The sequence below is a fragment of the Arvicanthis niloticus genome, chromosome 9 (genome assembly GCF_011762505.2).
Source record: "Arvicanthis niloticus isolate mArvNil1 chromosome 9, mArvNil1.pat.X, whole genome shotgun sequence".
In the NCBI taxonomy this organism is placed as follows: Eukaryota; Metazoa; Chordata; class Mammalia; order Rodentia; family Muridae; genus Arvicanthis; species Arvicanthis niloticus.
This window is the reverse complement of record NC_047666.1, coordinates 63,870,759-63,882,099: the sequence shown is the minus strand read 5'-3', so window position 1 is coordinate 63,882,099 and position 11,341 is coordinate 63,870,759. Positions and strand designations below refer to the sequence as shown.

At 43.8% G+C, this 11,341-nt stretch overlaps 1 long non-coding RNA gene across 1 annotated transcript in view; it reads left to right on the top strand.

Annotated features, from left to right (window-relative positions):
- LOC143443538 (uncharacterized) overlaps positions 1-4,793 on the top strand; it is a 45,507-nt gene extending 40,714 nt beyond the window's left edge. Inside the window, exon 4 of the long non-coding RNA XR_013112623.1 lies at positions 3,534-4,793. This is a non-coding gene — a long non-coding RNA (uncharacterized LOC143443538). The remainder of the gene's footprint in view (positions 1-3,533) is intronic.
- The last annotated feature ends 6,548 nt before the right edge of the window (positions 4,794-11,341 follow it).

Below are 11,341 nucleotides of genomic sequence, written 5' to 3'. Positions count from 1 at the left end.
GGGTCTATTTAATTTTGGTGTGTAATTCAAAAAAATTATTTTCCGTTCAATATCCTTACCCATCAGGAAAAGGTAAATCAAAGCTACTTTGAGATTCCATCTTACACCTGTCAGCATAGCTAAGATCAATAACACAAGTGACAGCTCAGGGTGGTGAGGATGCGGAGCAAAAGGAACAAACACCACTGCTGGTGGAAACTTGTGCAGCCACTGTGGAAACCAGTATGGCATTTCCTCAGAAAGCTGGCTATTGAGCTACATCAAGATCCAGCTCTAGTACTCTTGGGCATGTGCTCCATTCTATCACAAGGACACTTGCTCAACTATGTTCACAGAAGCTTTATTCATAAAAGCCAGAAATCGGAAACAACCTAGATGTTTCTCAATAGAAGAATGAATAAAGAAAATGTGGTACATTTACGCAATGGATTATTACTCAGATCTTTAAAAAAAGTGACATCATGAAAATTTCAGGCAAATGGGTAGAACTAGAAAAAGCTATCCTGAGTGAGGTAACCCAGACCCTAAAAGATAAACATGGTATTATTCATTTATATCTGGAGATTAGCCATTAAATAAATGATAACTAAGCTATAATTCATAGAACCAGAGGGGTGACAAGTAGAGGAAGATATGGCATGAGTTAGTCATAGCGTCACATGGATCTTCCTGTGAGGGGGAAATAGAATAGATTTTTACAGATGGACTAAAGAGTGGGAGGGGGAGAGCAGAAGAAAGAGGAAGGAAAGAGAAGGGGAGATAGGATGGAGGGAGAGAATGGGGGTAGAAAACAAAAAAAATTATTTTCATTTTTTTAAGAACATTGAGAAGAAAGTCTCAGAATAGAACAAAATATTCTCAAGTCCTTTATTTTACAAAAGACATCGTAGGAATGCATAGGAAATGCTACAACTCAGCAGAAAGACAATCTGACTTTTCAACAACAACCACAACCACCACCACCACCACCACCACCACCACCACCACAACAACAACAACAAGAAGCTCCTGGCTATATGCATCACAAATATCTGTACAGAAGCAATAAACACACAGTAGGTAGTCTACATCAAAAGAGTGAGAGACAGAGGGAAGATTTCACTCCACACACTCATGACAGTTAAGTAGAAGACTAACCATTCCAAGTGTTGACTGGGATGTCCACTGGCTGAGACCCTCTCATTCTGCTGGGGCTTGAAACCAGTGCAGCCGCTGGAATTCCATTTTTATAGCTATTACTAAGCAAACGCTGTATTTTCCTGTGACTCTGCCATTAATTACCCAACAGAAACAAACACACACTAAATAGGTTTGGAGGAGAATGTACATAGCACATTTAACAAGGAAAGACCCAAACTGAAATGAATGTTGATGTCCATCAACAAGCCTGAAAGAATAAACTAGAATAAGAAATAGATAGAGAATGAGAAATAATGGGTCTCTCAGAAATATGCAGAGGGAATGAAGCCTGATGCTAAAGTCTAATTCCTGTGATTCGATTCGTGAGAAGCTCCAGGATACATGTTACAGGCTATTCACCAATTCCACTGCTTACCTAGCACTTCGGATTCTGAGTATACTTCAGATAAGTCATGATGACATCAGCATGGACCCAAATCCAACGTGTCTGGTGTCCTTAGAAGAAGTGAATGCTGCTAGGTATGGTGCTCATACCTGTTCAAATGCATTCAGTAGGTAGGGTGCTTAGTCGAGAGCATTTCTGAGTTCCACTGAGTTCCATGGTAGCCTGAGGTGCAGACAGGAGCCAGTGAGATAGATGGTCAGCAGGTTATGGAACCAACCCTGAGTTCTGTGAGTTTTGTCCTTAGAAAGAGAGAAGACACTCCAAGTTGTCCTTTGATCTTTATACATGTGCCATCACAGACACAGACACACACAGAGACATAGACACATACATACAAGGAAGAAGAGATCAGGGTTGCAAGCATGCAGCAGGACAACAATCTGAGGACCAACAAAATAGACAACTGTTTACAAGCCAAGAAGAGAGATCAGACTGAAGAATTGAAGCCTCTAGACTCTTTGATCTTGGACTCCCAACCTCTAGAGATGATAAAATTTTGTTGTGTAAGTTATCCAGCCTGTTGTTCTTTGTTACAGTATCTCTCGTTTAACAAGAGCAAAAGTAAGTGAAACTAAGTTAGCAGAGCCAACTAAGTGAGCCTGAATTTTGAAGAAAGGTATCTTTCAAGGAAAGACTAGATCTGAAATTTTCTGGGATGTGTTCTATGTCTTATACACACACACACACACACACACACACACACACACACACACACACACCATTATCATCTATATTTGTCTATAATTATCTGTAATTGTCAAAAATAACTCATTCAATTATACTCTACTATAGATGCATTCTGTTGTTTTGTGAATTATGCCTGAATTTACATGCATTTAAGTGCTAGTGTTTTGAAGAGGACAGTGTTAACAGACTGTATGGCATTGTTGATTAGAAAAAGTGACTTAACACTTGTTTGTGTAAGATCTTGCACAATGCTCAGCACACAGGATGCTTTCAGCATAGCTCAGTCAGAACCAGCCTCTTGTTTCTTCGAAGTATTTGCTTTCTCCAGTTTTCATGAACAATATCGATGAGGCAAGCCAGACTACTTTATTTTTTTGTCCGTGACTCTGTCTTGTATTGCCTCACATACCAAGCAGACGTGCCTGCATTCTACTTCTTCTGGCCTGCGGCTCACCTGCCAAGACTAATTCTATCCATGAAAGAATTTCACACCTCCTCCTGATGGGCAGCAACCCTTTACCAGATCTAAAGTTACTTTGGGAAGTGTCCCCAAGGAGGTCAGACAGTTAAGGCAACATCTGCTAGTCTTGATCATAGTTTTTTTTGTTTTGTTTTTTTGTTTTTGTTTTTCTGAGAAAAAGCTCTCCTCTTCCTCCTCCTCTCTTCTTCCCCTCCTTCTACCTTCCTCACCTCTTTTTTCTTCTCCTCCTCCTCTTCCTCCTTCTCCCTAGACTCATGGGCTTCATCCTAGGTGCCTGAAGAGATGAGTTGATGTGAAACTTCACACTGAAAAGCCACCCACTGGGAGGACTATTTGTCCTCTACTTTACACTGTTAGATTTCAACTCTAAAATTTTAAGAAAAATGACATTCAGCTTCCAGTGTTCATTGTGAATGAGACTGAAATACACAGAAGGTTCAGCAGCAGCAGCAAGACGATCATAGCAGGTTCTGTCCATGTTCAGGTGCTTTCTCTACTCAGGCCATCCTCAAATCACTGGAAACTTGGCTGGCTTTATTCACATAGGTGAGAGGCCAAGACTGGAACAAAGAGGGCTAGAGGTTTGACAACATCTAGAATTATCAGTGAGGCACAGGTCACACTACCGCCAGCCTCAGCACACCTGTGCCCAAACACCTTCCTCACTTCAGGGTCGCCAATATAGATCTAAAGTCACATTTCTGAGAGTCCCAGAAATTTGGCTTCCTTCACTTCTACAACCCCGCTTCTGTCACCCAGCATGTATCCTCTCCTCCACAGCATCCCTGTGAATGGTCTGCGGATGCTGCGGGAGTCAGTGATACCCATGCAGAGAGGGACATCATGAAGAGAGTGGCTAAGGTGCTCAGGAAGGTGAAGCGGGCAAACAAATGGGAGATGAAACAGAGAGCATGGACACTTGTTGGGAAAGAGGAATCCTGGAGACTTCTACAACAGACTGGAACGGTGTAGAACTTGAGTCATTTCTGAATTTTTAAATCATGGCCCGTGGAGTTATGTGGTGTGATGGAATTGAGCCTATGAAGATGAGAGATGGTAAAGAAGCTCGAATGGATGAAGGTAGGGGTGAGGAAGGAGAGAAGGGGTAGCTGTGGAGGGTTTATCTACTGATGGGAATCACAGCAATATATGTACATAGATGTACACACAGGTTATTTAAAGCGACACTGCTTCGGCTCGTGTTAGTGAGACTCCCCTGGAGTTCTAGGTCTGTGCTAATCTTCCTCAGTCCCTTTTCAGGCTGAAGAAGAGATGGTGAAGAGGCTGAGCCTCTAGGCCTGAGCTGATGAAGCCAAAGGATGACTCAACATGGCTGAAAACGGGAAAGGTCACTCTCCAACTGTGGTGACCAGCTGTCCTCTGACTTCACAAACTGCCAATGAGGGCTTGACTCAAGGCAATCATGACTCATTTCAGAAAGCTCCTCTGCAGGGCTGACCCCATGCCAACTTACTCACACCCGAGGGAGCCCTGAAACAGGGCCTCAGGACACAGCCCTTGGGGTCATGAACAAGCAACATGAGAAGTAGTGATACAAGATACACACATAGACACACAGACACACAGAGACAGACATACAGACACACACACACAGACACACATACAGACACACACAGACATACACAGACACAGATACACACAGACACAGATACACACAGACATGCACAGACACACACAGACTTGTAAACACACACAGACATACACAAATAGACATACAGAAACACAGACATACATGAACACACACACAGATAGATAGATAGATAGATAGATAGATAGATAGATAGATAGATAGATAGCTCCTAGAACTGAGAAATGGAGAGCTTTGGAGGTGATGTGTCTTAACTTACACAAAAAATTTTAATTTCTAGAATACCCAATAATATAAGAGACTTTTTGTAATATTTTGATTTGTGTGTGTGTGTGCACATGGTGCATCTGTGCAGGGGCAAGAAAATGTCAAGTGTCCTGTTCCATCATTCTTCTTCCTTAGTCTCTTTAGATAATTTTTAATTGAGCCTGTAGCTTGCCAGATTTATTTATTTATTTCTGCACAGAGATCTACACCGTCCTGTCTGCTCCATATCTCCTAGTCCTGTAGTTACAGGTGTATATCACCATCCAGGCATCCTGGCTCTCAGGCTGGTGCTGGAGATTGCAATACAGGATCTCCGTCACTCTTTCATAGCAAATGCTCTGAACCACTGGGTCACCTCCCAAGGGTCAGTACAGGGAGTCTTTCCTCCATATCTGTGAGCTCTTAAAAGGCTCCTAAATCTTCTGTATTTGCAAGAAAAATTCCGTGAGTGCAAGACTAAACACTACTACAACAAGTTTGCACCCCTGTATGTAAGCTATCCAGCGCCTCCCCCACTCCACTTGGAAGCTGATAATGTTCTAAATCCCCAAAATGTCCCCACATACCGGCAACTAAAGGTGTAGCTAGTTTTGTCCACCTGTGTCTGTCCTTTCCTCCAAGTCAACAATGCCATGACCACAACTGATATTTAATTTTTAAAAATGTATTTATTTACTTTTATTTTATGTGTGTGTATGTGTGTGTGTGTTTTGCCTGAATATATGTATTATACTACACATATGCCCGGCATACATAGAGGTCAGAAAAAGATATCAAATTCCCTGGAGCTGGAGTTACAGATCATTTTAAGTCACCATGTGAGTGCTGGGGACAAAAGCTAGACTCTCGGCAAGATCATACAATCTAGTTTAATTGGTGACCCTGTGTCCTAGATAGAAGCACTGACTTCAAAAATAAGGTGGATGGCTCCTGAGTAGTGACAGCTGAGGGCAAATCCTGCCCATGTTCAGATGTATGGGAGCCACCACACACGCGCACACACAAACACACCACACACAGAATCCCACCAATCCGAGATTTCTCCAAGATCAGGCCACAGAACCCCACCAATCCCTGAGATTTCCCCAAGATCAGGCCACAGAATCCCTCAAATCCCATACCACACTGGAGAGCTCCACCCCAAAGAACTCCTATATAAACCTGGCCTTCCACTCAGTTCTCTGCTGCTTCTTGCCCAAGAAGAGGCAGCCACTCTTCTGTTTTTTTTTCTCCCTCCCCATAAATCTCCTATGTGATGTTTCTTGTATGGTGTAACTTTGTGGGATTCTTTGGCTCCTGGCTGCCAGGATACCTTTCCCATCTTAGCTGTGACACTTACAAGGGATCCCCACAAGAATCCTCAACCTCTGCATGCTTTTGTGTTGCAGACACTTGACATACATCTACTGGTGTCAAGAATAAAAATGGTAAGGCTGATGTTACTGAGTGTCCTTGGAGTGGCATGGGAAGGTAGAAGTACCATGTGTGTGCAGTACCCAAAGAGGCCAGAAGAGGGCATTAGATCCTCACAACTGGAATTATAGACCCTTGGGAGCTGCTTTGTGTGGGAACTGGGAACCAGGTCCTGCCAAGAGCAGCAAGTGCTCCTAACCGCTGAGTCATCACTCCAGCGCCTCAAGTGACTTCTTACATTCATGTCATGGTAACACTGAAGTTGACACTGGTCTTTTACCTGATTTCTGTTCCCCTTTCCTTCCCTTAGAAGGATGACCGCACACATATCCCAGAGTGAGAAAGTGACCTGGCTTTTGAGATCCAAATTATCAATTGAACACAATGGTCTCACCTCCAGCCTCCTGCCTGCCTTTGCCTGCTGTCTTCAAGGGTCACAATTTTAGGGCTGGTGTGATAGTTTAGTCAGTGAAGTGTTTGCCTTGTAAATATGTGCAGTCCCGGAATCCAAATTTGAAAAACAAAACAAACATTATCATTATCATCATCATCATCATCATCATCATCATCATCATCATCAACAACAACAACAACAACAACAACAACAACAACAACAACAACAAGAACCAGGCAGAAATGTGGGCTGCAACACTCCTATAATCCAATATTGGGGAAGTAATACAAAGCAGCTCTTGGGACTCACTGGATGGCTATTTGGTGAAGTCCCCGAACACACACACACACACACTCACACACACACACACACACACACACACACACACACACACACTACCCCAATTTAAGCTTCACTGATCCCTATTATGTTAAACATCCAGATTACTTCCTAAAAACTTGAAACCTTATCTCAGAAAGGCTGATGTTTAGGGCAGAGAGACTTTAGAGATGCATGGCCATTTAGGGCCCATCATCATCATCACCACCACCACCACCACCACCACCACCACCACCACCATCATCATCATCATTATTAAAGAGACTCTAGACAGCCTGAGCATGGCAAACATAGCTCTCATAAGCCTGGACCTTCTCCCTCATTCCTAAAATTTATTAGATTACGTTCTCAAAGCTAGGCACTAAGGCTTCTTCCCTTATTTGACCACTTCCTCCTCCTGTGGCTGACCACCGAGGTCCAGCTATCAAAATATTAAAGTCTCCCAATCAAAACCCCTTTTAGGCTCAGCTAATTAACGTGTCCAATTAATATTAAACATATCATTCTAACATGGGTTTTCCTTTTCCCTTTATAAACCATCATTTGCCTATGAACCATATCTGTTTCCTCTCCATTCAGGGTCAGTCCTTTGCCCACCCCCAATTCCTGGGACAAATATCCATTTCTCCTCCCTGTTTGCTTCCCCTTCTTCCTCGATGGCTGTCTCCTGCTGTCTGTTATTCTCTGCTCTCTGTCCCTCTGGAACATAGAAATCTCCTTTGTGCTGAGAACTTAATCTGGGGAGTCTTGAGCCTGATCCTGATTCCTTTAAGTATTATTGTCATTGGTGTCAGCTGAAGGAAATTCATTAAAAGCTCTCATTTGAGAAAGAGGCACAGAAAAACCAACAGGTAAGGCAGACCTATGCCACCCATTTTTAGTGGGTAGACAAGGATGGCGTCACTCTCTTCTGCTATGCTAAAGCACTGGTCAGAAGCAACTTAGGAAGGAATGGGCTTCTTTGCTCTTATGACTTACAGCCCACTACTGAGGCCAGGGGCCCAAGGTGGGAATCTGGAGGCTGGGACTGAAGCAGGAGCCATGGAGGAGGGCTATTCACTGGCCTGCTCTTCATGACCTGCTCAGCCTGATTTCTTACACAACCCAGGACCACAAAACCAGGGGTTATAGACCTCACATATCATTAATTAAAGAAAATTTAAAAAGAAAGAAAGAACAAAAGAAAGAAGGAAGGAAAGAAAGTTCCCCCATAGACACGCCCAAAGGCAGTCTGATGGAGGCAGTTTCTCAGTCGCGGTTTTGTCGTCCCAGGTGACTCGGTTTGTGTCAAGTTGACAAACACTAACAGATGATGTTTGTCATCACCAGTTCTGATGAACTCTGATGGCTTTGGGCTGCTGGGGACACTGGTGCCCCTGTTCTCTGGGACACATCTGAGGAGGTTAGTGAGGAGAGTGTCCTGTCTGAGGCCCGCACCTTTCCAGCTGCCACACTGCTTAACACTAGTCACACAGGGATTTCCTCAGCACTAACCACAACCCATGCAGCGTGCTGTCCTCAGGGTTGAGCCCCTGTCACCTCTTCAGATGCTCTCTTTCTTTATTCTTCATTGTCTATGTTCGCAGCAGGCACCCACATTGCAGTGTCAAAGGTGGCTCCCTGTTGTCCCCAAAATCTTCATTGTCCCAGGGAAGGAGACTGGCCATTTCTTCACAAAGTCACTGTGCCAAACCGAGGGCTCTGTCAAAGACTCTTTCGATGGGAGGGAAGAGTCTCAGCAAGATGTCCATTTGTGCATAAATCACTTTGCCTGAAGGTTGAAACACTGCAGGGTGAGCACAGGCATGGCTGTACATGTGTCCTTTGACAGTGTAGAAGGAAGGACAGGTGGGTGGCATGGCAGTTTACCTGAGCTTAGGATGGAATCTCCTGGGAAGAAAGGTGTATGTAGCAGCCAGGAATGAGAAGGTTCTGGAAGGCAAAGGCAGCACTGGTGGGAGCTTTTCTTCCATGCAAATGGGAGGAGCACCCCTTCTCAAGTGACTTGTTGTTTTAGACACCCCAGCAGAGCCCTGTGGGAGGCAGCATCCTTTGAGTCACAGAGCTATGCTTGGTACCTGCTATTCTTCTGAACCTGCCTCTCCACATGCTGTGGGGTTTAAGTACATTTTCTTTTCTTGTTCTTTTAAAATACAAAATTCCACAGATGTTTGCACTCAGAGTTAAATTTCATTCATTCTGATGTTTTCTCTAATACCCCCTGGGAAGGAGATGATTTAGCTTGTGTGCTTTTCTGTGATTTGGCAAAACTCAGGCCTGTTTCTTGCTTTGTTTTTCTTGTCACAGGAGAATTGAAAGCAGTAGCTTTCAATCAAATTGCTTTTTCTTTTCTCTTTTCTTCTCTGTCTCTCTGTCTCTCTGTCTCTCTCTGTCTCTCTCTGTCTCTCTCTCTCTCTCTCTCTCTCTCTCTCTCTCTCTCTCTCTCTCTCTCTCTCTCCTAAGGATTTTAAAAGAATGCCCGCCTGGGCGAAAGCCCTCTCCTAAACTCTTTCACTGTTTTTCTTTGCTCTCTGATGTTTTGAAATGAAACCTGTTTTCTAAGAGTGTTTTCATGTCTCCTTCTGCCCCTTCCTGGCCTTAGAGAATACCAAGGCCTGTGGGCGCAGGACAAGTGCCAGCAAGCCTGTGCATTCATCTGCCGGTCTCCTGCATGCCTGCTCTGCCACGCTTTCTACAGTCAACTCAGAGCCCCATGAGAACATTCTAACACAGGCATTGCATGAGGGAGCTATGTCAGAAACAAATATGACCCCATCATACCTTTCCACGATGTCGGCATTTATTAAATAACGGTGACATTACAAGCTGTTTCTATTTCATTAGCTTTACTTCACCAAGACCTCCTAGCTTTTCTTGCTGTCTGTGGTTGTTTGTAATCACAAGTTCTTTGGCATCACTTATGGTGATGTGAATAAGAATGACCCCCATGGGCTCATGTATTTGTAATGCTTGGTCACCAGGGAGTGAAACTGTTTGAAAGGATTATAACAATTAGGGGGTGTAGCCTTGTTGGAGGAAGTGTGGCGCTGGGAGTGGGCTTTGAGGTTTCCAAAGTTTGTGCTCCTTCTTTCTCTCTGTAGATTATGACTAAGCCCCCAACAGATGCTTTCTTTTATAAGAGTTGCCATGGTTATGATGTCTCTTCACGGCAACAGAACAGTAACTAAGACATCAATAACGTTTACTGATACTAGCTCTCAGATTATGTGTTACTCCTCACATAATGAGTTACAGAACGGCAAAGAGAGAATTAAGGAAGCTGCAGAATTCAGACAGGCTACTCTGAAGGTACAGGCAGAGAGCTGATGACGGACCAGATACGTTTTGGGAACCAGAACCACAGAGCTTTCTGGGTCAGATGCAGGTCTACATTGCAGATAATTGTTTTCTTTGTTTTTAAATTAATTTTTTAAAACAAATCTGCACATGTGTACAACATGCAACTTGAGGGCCGTCTTGCACATGTATACAATATATTTTGATCACATTTATTCATATTATTCTTTCTTGTCCCCCTTTCACTCCTGCTGAACCTACTTTTGTTTCTAACTAGTCTGCCTCCTACTTTTATGCCTATTTTCGACTCACTGAGGATTTTAACTAGTTGACGGCATGGCCATGGAAGGGGTAATGTACAAGAATTTGGACAACTTACCATTGGCTACAACACTGAGGAAAATGACTTCCCCTCTCTTGACAACTCACCACCAGCTGTTCCCTGGTGGAGCCTCACGAGTCCCTCTTCCATGTGTGATGGAGTGTTGATAGCCCAATCTTTTGCTGATCTTGTGCAGCTAACTACAGGTGCTTTGAGTCCATTGTTACAATGGCCAGGTCACATCAAAAGATAGCATTTCCCAGCATGTCTTTCCCTCCTCCAGTCCTTATATTCTTTCTGTCCCCTCTTCTGTTCCCTGGACATCAGAGGGGAAATCACAGCTATCCCAGCTGGGGCTGAGTACTCTATGTTTGAAGTAGGTTGTATGTCCTGGGCAGGCAGGATTGTCATTGTACGGAGCCTAAAGTCACAGCTCTTTGCTGTGAGAATTCCTCTAGACAAAAATTACAGTAAGAGAAAAGGTGGCAGTTAACTTGTACACACGAGACAAAGATCATGTTTCTACAGCATGTATCCTCACAGCAGAGCAAATGAGGCCAGAAGGGTTGCTTTATAAAATGGAATAACCTGAAGCTACACGCATGGAGTGAGCTACTGCTCTGAACCATGTGGAATGACTTAGAACAACACGGCAAAGAAGCTTGTTGTCCAAAGCGCTGGAGAGTAAGGAGGTGCACATAAGGGCCATGGCGTGACTACTCCTCAAGCCCCTATCCTGAACGTCTAGCTTCTTCCCATGGTGCTAGTGGAGGTGCTGGGATCTTTAGAAGGTAGGGCTACTAGTGGGCCTTTGAGATGCCTGTAGAGACAGCAAAAGGATTTTCTTCCCTCTTTCCTTTTCTTCTGCTTTCCAGCCATAAAGTAAGCTGTTTTGCTCTCTCATACTCTAAAACATCAGGCCCAAATTGTTACAGGGTAGAATTCCC